The sequence below is a fragment of the Protopterus annectens genome, chromosome 2.part2 (assembly GCF_019279795.1).
Source record: "Protopterus annectens isolate FY-2018-M chromosome 2.part2, PAN1.0, whole genome shotgun sequence".
NCBI classification, from domain to species: Eukaryota; Metazoa; Chordata; order Ceratodontiformes; family Protopteridae; genus Protopterus; species Protopterus annectens.
Window position 1 is genome coordinate 40,911,564 of NC_056730.1, and position 15,159 is coordinate 40,926,722.

Sequence of the window (15,159 nt, forward strand, 5' to 3'; positions counted from 1 at the left end):
AAACTCCAGAACAATATTACAGAAAAAATATGAAGACTACAAATAAAGGAGGATGATGGAGGAACAATGGTATCACTGTAACAAAAAAATGAAGTCAGCTGCAGTTGTCGACTATCATGGTAAGCTCCTCGCTGATCTGTACTGTAGGACTTTTTTTTTTTTTTTTTTTTAATTCTGTCCTGATAAAAAATACTTGTGAGTAGAAGGTAATGATTTCACCAAACAGATGTGGCAACAGCTAGCATTCCATCACAGCAAAACCTCTTATTGCCTTGGCTTGGAAATTCAACTAGTAATGTTTAGTGTGAGTGTGAATGGTCAAGTAGGTCACAGTCCTTGAAGAGACTTCTGAAAAAAATTGAAAATAACAGCAGAACCTCCTGGAGAAGTAGCCCCTGCTTGACTCTGAAATGGCTTGTTAGCTGAATCACAACTGAATCAACACATTTCGCTCACCACTAGAGACCTTCTGGTTACTTAGTGCAGAATCCATTCTGACAGGTGTGGAAGAAGCAAAACAATTGCACTTTTGTTGTTGTTGTTTGTCTTTTGGCTTTTTCCCCACTAAGTGGTCGCCACAGCAGAACTCCGGTCTGCTAATGATTGGCAGTAGACTTTTTTTACGAAACACCGAGGTGCCAGCTCGACGCCCCACCTTCAACGAAAGCACACCCATTTATGCACGCATGTCTTTTGAACGCTACCCAACCACGGGGAGAACATGCAGACTCCACACAGAAGGCACTCCCAAGCCACAAAACAATTGCACTGTCTTTCTGATATCCTTTGCACTACAAAAATTGCCTCCTATGATCTGTAAACTGAACTTCAGCAAAGAATAGGGGAATGGAATTCAAAACTGAAGGCTTGTGGGCTGAAACTAAGGACATACAAGACAGTGGTAATGGCAGCAAATTGGGGAAATCAGAAGTAGCTGAGAATTGAGATAGAAGTGAAGATAGCAGAACAGGTTAATAGCTTTAAGTGTCTGGGAGAAGGGAAGATAGCAGAACAGGTTAACAGCTTCAAGTGTCTGGGAGAGGTAGTTGAGGAGAAGGGAAGTCTGAATCCAGAGTTCAAAGCCAGAATCAGAGGAGCTGCATCCAAATGGCATATAGTGTCAGGTGTAGTGTATAACAGAAGAATGCCAAAGAAGCTGAAAAGTAAGGTGTACAAACAGTGGTGTGACCAGTGCTACTGTATGGGACAGAAACCTGGGCAGTGAAGGCAAAACAGATGAGGAAGATAGCGGTAATGGAGATGAAGTGTCTGAGATAGGTGGTAGGATGCACACTGTGGGACAGACAAAGAAATGAGGACATAAAAGCAGAAGTCAAAGTAGCTCCAATTGCAGTAAAGATCAAAGACAACAGATTACAGTGGTTCAGGCACGTGTTGAACAGCAGAAGACAGTCTGGTGAAGAAGATTTGAGACAGACAGGAAGAAGGTAACAGGAAACAATGGCATCCAGCAAAGAGGTGAATGAATTGTGTGAGAAAAGATCTGTGACAGTCAGATACGAGTGTCGAAGAAGGCAGAAGTGTGGCATTGAATAGAGAGAGATGGCGACAGTTAACACAATACCCCAACCCGATGTAGACAATGGGGAAAAAGGGGGTTGTTGTTGTTGATGATGATGATGATGATCTGTAAAGCGTAATACTAGTTTCCCCACACCTCCGAGGAGGAGAGCAAATGTATGGCAAATGCATATCTTGGCTCAATTCTAAAGACTGGCATGACCTTATGCATGAAAAGGAGATTAGTAGAAGACAGTCTACGTAAAAGACTGTATAGGATTATATAATGATACAAAGTTTTGTAGTTCTGAAACTCTCCTAGCCAAATCAACCGTTAATGACAGCACTGTTTCCAAAGGTCAAGAATTCCAAGGCAATCAAAAAAGCTAGCTCACAATGAAGCTCTAGGCAAAATCAAGCACTCAAAGAGGAACAATCGCCTTAGGAGGGCAAGATAAGCCCCACTTTCTTCATGCCTTTAGATATACTTTTTAGATTAACAAAACTGAACAAAATGCATAAATAAACTTTCCCTTGTGTAGATGTGTGTGTGTGTGTGTGTGTGTGTGTGTGTGTGTGTGTGTGTGTGTGTGTGTGTGTGTGTGCGCGCCCCAAATTCTAGTAATGAAACAAGGTAGCTGACTTGATTGCTTCCCACCTCAATATGCAACTTGTGGCCTACTCTACAATGACATTAGAAAAAAAAATCTCCAGAGAGATTTCTAATCATGATCCAAATGCACAGTGCAACACCTGCAAAATGAGCTGCTGTTAAGCTAAATTTTGAAAGACAAGGAAAGATTCCAAAGCTCCCTGGCCATATGTTTACATACTGCAGGACTCCAGTGCAAGTTTGACCACTTGTGCAACACCTGTTTCAGAGAATTGCTAAATTACATAGGTTCATTGCTAAGTACTAGGCTATCGGCCCAAGGGCCTAAGTAAGCCTAGCCAACAATGTTCCCTGGCTTACCACCCCACCCGAGGTGTATTTCCTATTTCCCATCCACTCATCAAGATTTTTCTTGGAGTGCTAATGAGGAACTTTGCTTGACATAGATGGGTAGCTTGTTCCAGAGTATGGGAAGTCTCTGGGACAGGAATCTATCCCTCCAGCATGTCCTGTTTATTGTGGTGATAAGGTTTAGGTCCCTACGGCATGTAGCTCGGAGGGATTGGGGTTTCTTTAGGTGTAGCATGTCCAACAGCTCTGGGTTTGACATAGCTTTATGTTAGGCAGAGATCACCTCGGAGTAGGCGATATGCTACAGAGTAAAGCTAGAGTTTTTTGAGACTGTCAGTGCAGGGCATCTGTTTGAGGCCAGTAATCCTCTTTGTGAGGTACTTCTGTGGCCTTTCCAGCTGCTGCAGATGTCTTGCGAGGTACATTCCAAAATGGGGGGGGGGTTTGTACTCTATAATGGGTCTAATGAGTGCCGAGTAGAGGAGAACAATGACCTCTTTTCCTGGATGAGAACCCTTTTGTGATGAGGTGTGCCATGTAGAAGGATTTCCTGACTACTGTGGCAAAGTGATTATCAAAGGAGAGACTACTGTCCACCTGGGTCCCAAGGTCTCATCACACATTCGGCATTAAGTAGACTGCCGCCTAGGTGGTAATTCATGGGTACAGATATTTTACCAAAGGGGACGACAATGCACTTTTTGGCATTGAGCTTGAGGCCATGGCTCTGACACCAGGTATCTGTCTCAGTGAGGCCCTTCTGTAGGGTGTCCATATCATTTGGGGACACTACTATGGCTTCTAGTTTGCAGTCATCTGTGAACTTCATTAGCCAAAGGCCTTCTGTGTTAGCCTGTACTTCAGAGATGTAGATACCAAGTCTCAGAGACGTCCCATACTCTGGAACAAACTACCTATCTATATCAAACAAAGCTCCTCATTAGCACTCTTCAAGAAAAATCTTGATGATTGGATGGGAGATAGGAAATTCACCCCGGGGATCACTTCTGTGGCTCTGCTTGACAGGGGCACAGGAAAATAATTTTCTTAGGTGGCAAAAGCCAAGGTACTGTTTGGCTAGGCTTATATAGGCCCTAGGGCCAAAAGCCAAGTACCTACCTATGAACCTATGAGAGGTCCCAGGACTGAACCCTGTGGTACTCCACTTGTCACTGGTCTGAAGTCAAATTTGGAGTCTGCAACTTTTACAGTGTGGCTTCTGTCAAGTGAGCCAGTTGGCAACCTATCTTGTGACGTAGGGATTCATACCTAGTTTAGTGAGTTTAGCTATAATTCCAGAATGGGGGATGGTGTTGAAAGCCTTGGCGAGGTCAAGATAGGCTGTGTGAACCACCTTACCCTCATCTACGGCTTTGGTGACTGCCTCAAAGAAGTCGATCAGGTTCAGGAGCCATGATCTGCCTTTCACAAACCCGAACTGGGTGGGGTCCAGAGTCTGCAGGTTACCAATGCCTTTGTTAAGGAGTTCCATGAATGGTTGAATGGCCATACAGACCAGGCTCGTCAGGCTAATAGGGTGATAGTTCCCGGGATCAGTGGTGGCTCCCCCTTTCTGGAGTGGGATAACTGTTGCTGTGTGCCATTCAGTGGGCACAAAGCCTGACGTGAGGCTATGATTGAACATGGTGCTTAGGTGGGGAGCCAGTTCGCTCTGACGTTTGTGTAAAACGCAGCCTGGGATGTTGTCCGGTCCCATAGATGCTGTGTTTTTGGCTTTAGAGAGTGCAGCTTTTATCTGCATAGTTGTGATTACAGGGACTCTGCATTCTTCTTGTATAGATATGGGCCCTTTAGGGGGTGAGAGGGGGGTAAAGTTAGCACTGAACCTATCTGCCAGGATGTTGGCAATATCAGTTGGTTCTGTAATTTTCATGCCGTTGTGCTGTAACTCAAGAGCAGATCTGGGTGTTGCCATTGAGATTCTTGACATAGCTATAGAGGTTGTCCCTAGAATCAGTGGTGATTTTGTTTTCGTAGCCAGTTTTGGAGGATCTTATAAGGGATCTCAGTTTCTTACTGAGGCTGGCCAGGGAGCTCTTCCACTCATGCGATTTTACTCTTTCGCAACAGTTTCTTCTTTCTGTTGTAGAGTTTGTTTATGGCAGGAGACCACCAGATTGGCTTCCTTTCTTTTTTTTTTTTTTGAAGGATAGCATCTTGGTTCTGTTTGGGATAGCATGATCCATGCACTCGTGTAAGTACTTACAGAGTGCATTTGTGTAGGATTCAGCAGTCGTAACTGTAATGTTCATCTGCATGGATGTCAAGCAGTTCGCCACTTCTGTCTTAAGAATCATGAAATTGGCTTTGGAGACATTTTTTACTGTGGTTTCCTTAATGGGGGGTGGGGACAGGATGTGGATATCTAGGGTGATTAGCTTATGGTTGGATCTGACCAACGAGGAGTTGACTTCAGGTGTGGAATACTGGTCACATGTTGGTAACGACTAGGTCTAGGATATTGTTGCCCCTGGTGGGGGTGCAGATACGTTGATCCAGGGCATTGGAATTTATGAATTCAAGAAAGCGTTGAGCGAAGGAGTTGGTACATGAGTAGTTTTCCCAGTTAATGGTGTGGTAGTTGAAATCGCCCATTATTAGGGTGTTTGGTTGAACCCTAATATTTTCCAGTATATCAAGAAAAGAGGAGTGGGAATCCTGGGGGATCTGCAGCAAGCTACAATTTGGATTGCAGTTTTGACCAGGGTTAGTTGCACTTGGATAACCTCGAAAGCATTATGCTGAGCAACTAGCCTGGAGGAGTGGATATCCTTAATGAATATGGACACACCTCTGCCTTTGGTGTTCCGGTCCAGGTTAGATGGCCAAAAAGTGTGGCATGAGTTATAGCCTGGTAATGCAGGGGTGCTCTTTGGAGCCTTGAACCAGGTCTCAGTCACTGCACAGATATTGATATTCTCCATTTTAAAGAGTGCCTTGAGGGAGTGCATTTTGAGATATAGACTTCTAGCATTAAGTAGCATTACCCTCAGTTTTTGCTTGCCTGTCCCTGTTATGGTGGTAAATTTGTCATTTGAACCTTGCCTAAAAAAGGCACTATAGGGGCGGTAAGAGCCTTAGCCAGTATCCAGAATCCCAGGGGGGACAGGTGCAGGCCATCTCTGGCAAAGCATCGTGGTCTGTCGAACATGTTGTCCCAGGCAGACAGATACTGGATCCCCTTAGAATGACACCAGAAGCTTTGCCAATTGTTGAAGTGAATCATTTTGTCCTTGTACTGCGGTATCATTCTGGGCGATGGCAGGATGCTACTCAGGGCTAGGGTCATACCTGCCTGGGCTACAAGATCGGAGAGCTCTTCCATGTCTCTTTTCATGTAGTCCAGGGAGGTCTGTCTCTGGTCATTCACACCAACATGGACAATGACAGAGTCATGTTTGTACTTGCTGTGGAGTGACCTGAATACGTCGTTTATGTGGTGGATCCGGGCACCCGACAGGCAGCTGACAGTAACCTTCGCCTTGTTTAGCCTGGTGAGAGTAGGACATCAGTGTGCCCGACTACAGAGTCACCTATGACTAGTGTGTTGGGTACGTTGTTTTACCTTATGGGCTGTGGTTGAGTGGCGCACACAGTCTGTGGGCTATGTGTCATTTGGGTTTTGTTGGGGGGTGCAGGTCACTTGCATTCCTGCTTTGGAGGTCTCGGTTGCTTGAGCAGATTGAGCGCCACCGCAAATGTTTTTGTGTTTGTGTGTGTGGATTTTGGTGGTGTAGGTTTAGTGAGACGATGTGATGAGTGTGGTGTGGTGCAAGTGTTTACCTTCTCCTCTTGACTATCAAGTTCAGTCTTGGTTGGAGAGAGCTTTACCTCCAGTTTGGCTAAATAAGTGCACCTCTCACAGGTTATAGTGTTGGGTGTGATTTGTCAAGTGCACTGCTAAAATGTAATTCAGAATAGTATGCACCTTTAACTAGAAATGGAGACCAAAGAGTTTTGAGATGACCAGGACTCCAGACAAGGTCCACCACATCCCATGTCTGATACAACGGTCATCACAACGCAAAATGAGAAACAGAAACGGAGAGAAAATAGCTTTCCCATGTTTTCCTCAGATGCTAGAATCCACCATTTCCACTCTTAACCCATAGATCAACAGAAACAGTGCACTCAGTGGACTCAAAGGAGGATTCCAAGTACACCGCAGATAATACTAGAATTTCCTCATCTGTACCTTAGCATTTAGCACAGCCATGACATAAGTACATGTATGACCTAGACAATGAGGAAAAATTTGGCCAGCAGATGCCATTAGACCATAGCTGACTGAAGTAATATCACAATGTCTTGTACTTTCTAAATCAGGAAGACCTGGCCTTGAGCATAATCCACTACTGCTTCTACTTTCTTGTTTTGCAGGAGTCAATCTGACTTCTGTGTACTGACTGTCAAGTCTAAGAACATGAAGACAGAATTATAGTCCTTAGATTTTCCCATTACCTACTCCTTTGGACAAGTTTAAGGCAATAATTAGACTTGTTGGCTGTTGGAGGCTGTTGGTGAAGCACCCACCAAGAGGAGAAAACGCTGAGAGAAGAAAGGAGCCACTTTTGAGATTTTAAGTATTTTTCTTCAGATTATTTGCCAAGTTTTTCTGCATAGCCGCCTACTCTGAGCAGTTTCTGGCTTGTTAAACTTAATTTCTGCATTAGTAACTGTATTTAGAGCACAACTTAGAGCTGTTTACTGAATTTCCTGTTTGCACTTACTTTTAAAATCGATTTTTTCTCAAAACTTGCATTTTATCTGTCTCTGGCCTAGCACTCAAGTGTGGGGTCATTTACTGCACTGTTATAACTTGTTGACACTTGTGAACCTCTGCTATCTCTGAAGAAACTGTTCAACTATATAATTACTCCTGGCGGTGTCTTTAACTGCTTTAAACACAGCGACATCGCCCAGCTATAGAAGAACCTGTGTAGAAAACGGAGTCTCATATATGCTTCTGATCTACCTTAAATGTACTCTGCCAATGGCAACCATTATATGTTGGAATTAAAAAAAAAAAAAAAAAGTGCTCCACTCTGTTAAATTGCTCCCTTTAAGGCTGTGCAAGGCCATTAGGGATAGCAAATTGTAATACTGTGCAGTGTAGACGTGTGTACTGTTTTACTCCCTACAACTGTTTTTGTCTCAATCTATCTATTTCCTAATGTGATTTATTGTGTTTCAGTGCTACTAATAATTGTTGGTTCTTCTGCTTATGCACTATGGATACTGTGTTAATTACCACTACAACTTATTTCTCACTTTTCTCTTGTTCTCCAGCTTTCACCCTGACTTTCCCCTTGTGATTACGCCTCGGTGGACTCCTTCACCCAAACTATTACTGTACATCCTCAGCCAATTGCTCAAAACATTTCAACAATCCCTGCTGACTCTACCAAGATTCTCCTTAGAGGAATTCAAGGAGGTATGTGTACTTGCTGCCTAGCCAATATTCCATAGTCCGTAGCCCTGCTAGGTGTTCTGTTTGCTCCCAGCCAGGAAAGCCAGCAGCCTAACCCCTCTTAACTTCCTATCTCCATTCTTCCCCCTCACCTAGTTCCCTGACTTCTTGAGCTCCCCTCTCCCTTCAGTCCACGCCTGACCTGGGACTGCCCTGGTGCACTACAGTGCAGTTCTGCATTTGTCCACTAGATGGCATCCTCTCCCCACTAATATCTACTTCAATTCTCCTACACTAACATTCTCTTTAAACTCTCACTTTTCTTTCTTCCCTCTTTCTTTCTTATTACATTCTAGCCCATTCTACCCACTTAAAACTCTTTAAACTCTCTCTTCTCTTTCTTCCCTCTTTCTCTCTTATTGCTTTTTAGTCCATTCTACCCATTATCTCCAGGTCCCCTCTACTTACCTTTCTGCTTTTCAACACACCTCTGATAGGTTTTCGATCCTCTCCTGATCCCTTTGGTTCTACCCGCTCCGTTCGCCCTGCAGGCTCACTCCGCTCCCCTACCCTGCCCCCAAATTTCACCCACCCCCAGCACCTCTACCTTTATCTCCCATAACCACACCCCCCATATTACTAACCTATCATTCTCCAATACTCTACAAACACCCATTCCTGCTCCCGCCCATTTTAGACCATTCATTCTTCAATACTCTGGAAATACCATCTCCTCTTCCCTCAAACACTAATTTCATTTACATTCTATAGACTTATCACCAAACCACTTATTCCTTTAAAATCACACTCCCACTCCCATAACACTTCACCACCTATCCTTCATAACTCTCTCTCTATAACCTCCATTTAGACACTAATAGCGCTCACATACAATTTCTCTCTCACCTCCACATATAATTTAATCAACTACTTAACTATACTTAACTCCACTTCATCATGCCTTCAAAACTCACATTCTTTTTCTCCTCCCTCTTACTAACTTTACTACTTACCTTAACCTATCTCTACCTCCTCACACAGCACAGTTATTCCTACCACTCCCAATCCTTCCATGTAACTAACCATCATACCCCTTCACTAACACACTCATATATCCCAATCTCACCCCATTTTTGCCCTATAATAAACCTTCTACTTTTCCCATTTAAACTCATACCCACCCAGAAACAGTCTACCCATTTAATCATCTCTAAATCCTATAAAAACACCATAGAACTAAATCTATTCTCAAGACTGTGCATATACTTCACCAACTCAAATATATATTCCATTTCTAACCTTTTATCAGGCGATATCCATCCTAACTCTGGCCCCTCCACCTCAACAATTAAAGACAAATCCATACTACTCACTGCCCTAAACTCTCAAAGTATAGTTAACAAAATCCCAAACCTGCATGCCTGGCTAACACACCATAAACCTGACATCCTATCCATATCAGAAACATGGTTAAAACCCCACATAAAAGACTCAGAAATACTCCCACCAAACTATTCTATTATCAGAAGAGATAGGTCTCACAAAAAAAAGGGGGGGGGGAGTAGCTCTCCTCTACTCAACCTCCCTGTCAATTACTCCCTATAACAAACCTACTCCTCAATTTAATAACACTGAACTACTCTTAACACTACTTCAAGTTAATAAAACACAAATATATATATGTATAGCCACACTCTACATCCCCCCAGGAGATAATATTTCCACACTCAAAGACATACTCTCCTGGCTTACCAACAACATTAGCTATGAAACAATAATCTTAGGGGACATGAATATTAACTGGGCTGCCATTCAGTTTCCCATCAACCCACTTAACATTAACTTACATAATTTTACACAACTAATTACCTCTATAACACACCAAACAAAAAACCTCTCCAGTGGCAGTATCCTGGACTGGATCTTAGTCTCACATCCCCACTACTTCGCCAGCAGTGGAACTCTTCCAGATCCACTTGGTGACCACATACCCACTTTCACTCACCGGCTCCCCTTGCTCCCACAACGCACCCAAAACTATATTACAATCCGTAATCATAAAAACTTTAACCCATCTACCTTTAATAACTCCCTAAAAGCAATAAACTGGAATTGTCTAAAAACACTACCCTTAGATAATGCTGTTGCCCACTTCAACACCACATTCTTAGAACTACTAGACTTCCATGCTCCTCTAAGAACTAAAAGAATAAAAACCAAAACCGCCCCCTGGCTTACCAAAAATACACTAGCAACAATGAAGCAAAGAGATAAAGCCTGGACAAAGTACCAGAAAAATAAGACCCCCCTCACTCACAACGAATATAAAACACTTAGAAACAGGGTAAAAAAGCTGATCATCTCTGATCAACAAAATTACTTCTCCATTCTCCAAAGCAATAACAAAACAAATCCTCAGAAATTCTGGAAAGGCATCTCCACCCTACTTAATCCCAGTAAGCCTGTTTCCCCCACCCCAGACCCTAATGCTCCAGATATCGCCTTAGCTACTCAATTCAACTCTTTTTTCATTGAATCTATCTCCAAATTAACTTCTTCCTTCTCTAACAACACACTCTCAAACTCTCCTCCTTTCCCCCCCACCAACACTCCACCCAGCACTACTACCTCTCCCCCACCCATAGCTACTAAATCTTTCCCATCCACCTCCTCTCCTACTCTCATTCCCTCCTCATCTTCCTCACCCCCTTTACCATCCACCCCTCTCCTACCACCTCTTCCTCCTCACCATCTTCACCCCCTTTACCATCCACCCCTCTCCTACAACCTCTTCCTCCTCACCATCTTCACCCCACAACACCCCCTCTCCACACTCTCCTCCATTCTCATTAAAACCTATACCCACTTCTACCATACAAAAACTCCTCCAGAAACTAAAACCATGTATCAATGCCCCTGATGATATCCCTTCCTACTTTCTTAGCATAGCTGCTGAAGCAATTGCTTACCCCATTAGCATACTAATCAATCGCTCAATCCAAGAAAGCATAGTTCCCCAAATCTGGAAAAAGGCCTTTATCATACCTTTACATAAAGGTGGCAATAATAACAGTGTTACTAACTTCCGCCCCATTGCTATCCTGTCCCCCATCTCTAAACTCCTTAAAAAGTGTATCCAGCTTCAACTCCTACCATATCTCATAGATAATCACCTACTATCTCCCACACAACACGGATTCAGACCTAATCATAGCACCATGACAGCTCTCCTCTCTTTCCTCGAAACTGTAAATAAAGCCCGGGAATCTGGCCTTATTGTCTCTACCCTTCTACCTCGACCTCTCTAAAGCCTTTGATACTATATCACATAACCTGCTTCTAACCAAACTCTCAAAACTTAACCTATCTCCCCCATCAATAAACTGGTTCTCCAGCTACTTATCCAACAGATATCAAGCAGTAAAATGGAAAAAGGCAACCTCCTCATTCCTTAACACCCCAACTGGAGTCCCCCAAGGCTCCATATTAGGTCCACTCCTCTTCAACATATTCATAAATGATTTCCACAAGGCGATCCCTTTTTCCAACATCATCCAATATGCAGATGATTCTACCATTATCTGCACTGCCATATCTATCCCAACACTCCTAACGCTAACTCAGGATGCTTTTTCTACCACTGAACAATGGATGAAAACAAATCACCTAGCACTCAACGCCTCTAAAACCAAATTAATGATATTCACCCCACTAAAGTCAACACTTTTAATACAAAGACATTCTCTATCAACAGTCAAAATAACACTCAGCTAGAAATGGTGACAGAGACAAAATTGCTAGGAGTCCAAATTGATAACCAACTAAAATTCAACTCCCATCTACAAATAAATATAAAAAAAACTCATCAAAAACTAGGGATGCTCTATCGACAAAATCACTATCTTACAACGGCCACTAAAATCACTCTCTACTTCCTTTTTAATTCCATCCCTTCTCTACGGAGCTCCACTTCTAACTAATCTACAAACCTCCCTGAAAACTCAACTTTCCTCCTGCTACAATAAAATTGCAAAATTTGCTACCAGCCAAAAGTCCTCAACCCACCACTGTTCCTCTCTCCAACAATTAAAATGGCTAGAACTACCCAGTCATCTCACCTATACTCAACTATCCCTTGCACATAAGCTTATTCTCAACCCCTCCCTCTGTCCCTCCCTGTCTTCTGTATTTAAAATGCACAGACCTGACAGAATATTAAGGTCTAACAACCAAAATCTATTAGAAGTGTATAAACCAACCCGTCCCCCTGGCAAATACCTTCTTATCACAAGGCCTAGCTCGACCCTGGAACTCTCTACCTCCATCTATCCGTATCACCTCTAACCATTTTATTTTCAAAAAATCTCTTCACTCACATCTTCTATCTCAGTGGGAATGCTCTTGCTCCCACCCCTCATAATTAATACTGGGTATTCCTTTTTATTTCCTTTTCCTTTCCTTTCTCCTACTTATACCCTTGATTTCAATCTAACATTTCTCCTAACTCTTATATTATTATTACTATAGTTTCTGCAAGAATATACTACACTATACCTCATAAGTGTAGGACTCTTAATATGTAATGCCTTCTTATTTTTAATTGTAAAATCCTGTTTAATCTGCCTCTCATATAAGTTTTAACTCTTGTTGTATTAATTGTAATTGTTTGTTTATTATCTGTATTGTCTACTCAAATTTTTTACATTGTCTAAACATGTCTAAGAACCTATTGTAACCTAAAATGTCTGGAGCTTTTCTCCCCAGGACTCCATTGAAAACGGATTCATCCTGACCCAATGGACTATCCTGGTAAACCAACTGCAAATAAATAAATAAATAAAACAAAAAAAATCTTGCTTTTTTCCCACTTTTCTGAGATTTAAAAAAGTTCAGTTACAGGCTTGCTGTTCTGAACTGTTTGTAAGTTTCTTGGAGGCCATTTTTTGCTTGGGCTAAAGGGAAGTCTCTTTGTTCATCAGTGGCAGTGATAAACATTGAGCAGCCTGCCTGCCCCTGTGGGAGTGGTTACTGACTTGAAACTGTAGTTTTATTGGCCATTTTGGGTCAATTCCTAACTCCTTGATCTTCCCGTCTTAAATCCCTCTTTTGCGCATTTTTGCGCGTTTTTGTGCATAGCGCAACAACGGGCAGCGCCACCTAATTGGGTTTAAACTATTCCTGGCTCCACAAAGTCTGCTCTTCACTTTTTCCCTTAGAACTGCTCTATCTCTCAATTTAAACACCATATTCTCATTCTAAGGCCCTTCACTGGTCCAAATAAGTAATCTTACAAGTTAGCACTATTAAACCATAAGCACTACTTACTCTTATGCTCTCTACGATTACCTTGTCCCCTATTGGTCCGTCTTAATTCAGTTTCCCTATATTACTCTAGCATGTCCAAAGGTCAGGCAATGATTTCCTCTCCAGTCCAGCTGGTGAATCTGGGAATTTTGAGGCAATGTTACAACTGTCTCATGTACACGGACAGCCCTCTCCTCCTCCAAACAGGTTCAAATATATGTGAGAGATGCAACCATATAGCCAAACTGGAGGCTGAGGTCTCTCATCTCAAAACTGGTGAAACCAGTCAGGAGGAGAAGGTAACCTCACACAACACAATTCCAGTATCACATAGTCCCACCACATAAGCGAACCAAACACATAAATACACAAAAACATACTCGGAGGCTCTAAATAAAAATCTACCTAAGCAACAGAGACCTCCAAAGCACACATCCAAGCAAACGCTACCCCAAAACAAAACACGCACAACACATAGCCCACAAAGTCAGTGTGCCAAGCAGCCACAGCCCTTAAGGCTGAATAACACACCTGATACTCTTGTAATAGGTGACTCTATTGTCAGACACATTGACGTCCCGCTCACCAGGCTGAATAAAGAGAAGGTCACAGTGAGCTGCCTGTCGGGTGCTAGGATCCGCCACATAACGCAAGCACTCAGGTCACTCCAAAGCAAATACAAATATGACTCAGTCATTGTACATGCTGGTGTGAATGACCTGAGACGTACCTCCCTGGACTACATGAAAAGAGACAGAGGAGCTCTCTGATCATGTAGCCCAGGCCGGTATGACCCTGACCTTGAGCAGTATCTTACCCTCACCTAGAATGATGCCACAGTACAAAGACAAAATGATTGATTTTAACAATTGGCTAAAATTTTGGTGTCATTCTAAGGGGATCCAGTGTCTGTCAGCCTGGGATGACATGCTCGACAAGCCACGTTGCTTCGTTAGGGACGGCTTGCACCTGTCACCACTGGGCTTTCGGATATTGGCAAAGGCTCTTGCCACCCCCATAGTGCCTTTTTTAGGCAAGGCTCAAAAGTCAAACCCACCTCCATAGACAGCACAAGAAACAAGAAACTAAGGGCAATGCTGCTAAACGCCAAAAGTCTTAACTTCAAGATGCACGCACTCGAAGCTCTCCTCAGTATGGAGAACACTGATATCTGTGCAGTGACAGAAACCTGGTTCAAGGCCCCAGAGAGCACCCCAGCACTACCAGGTTATACCTCATATCATGCTTTTCGGCCCCAAAACCTGGACGGAACCACAAAAGGAGGGGGAGTGTCCATATTTATCAAGGATATCCACACTTCCAGGTTAGTGGCATTGCACGAAGTATCGGAGACCATCCATGTGCAACTAACAGTGGGCAAGACTGCTTTTCAGTTTATAGCATCCTACAGACCACCCTCTCAAAGTCAGGAATCCCACTCGGCTTTCCTGAAAACATTGGAGAACATGAAGATCTCTCCGAACACCATTATATTGGGCTACTTCAACTACCCAAACATTGACTGGGAGCACTACTCAAGCCCCAGCACCTTAGCCCAAAGGTTCCTGGAAATTATCAACTCAAATGCTATGGAACAACTAGTCACCACTCCCACAAGAGGGGATAACATACTAGACCTGATCATTACCAACATGGGGACTCTATGCTCACCTGAAGTATATCCCTCATTGGTAAGATCAGACCATAAATTAATTTCACTGGATGTCCACATCCCGACCCCACCCCCAGCCCAGAAAACCACAGTGAAAACCTTCTCAAAAGCGAACTTCTCACTTCTCAAAACCGAAGTGGAATCCTTCAAGGCCCCAGGGCCAGTGGAAACTACGGCCCAAACTGCAGAATCCTATATAAATGCATTCTACGGACATCTCCAGGAATGACTGGATCATGCTATCCCAAACAAAAACAAAACCCAAAC

The 15,159-nt window shown here is 43.1% G+C and overlaps 1 protein-coding gene across 1 annotated transcript in view; it reads right to left on the reverse strand.

Annotated features, from left to right (window-relative positions):
• SLC30A5 (solute carrier family 30 member 5) overlaps positions 1–15,159 on the reverse strand; it is a 1,152,350-nt gene that overhangs the window by 829,434 nt on the left and 307,757 nt on the right. The gene's annotated exons all lie outside the window — the stretch shown is intronic.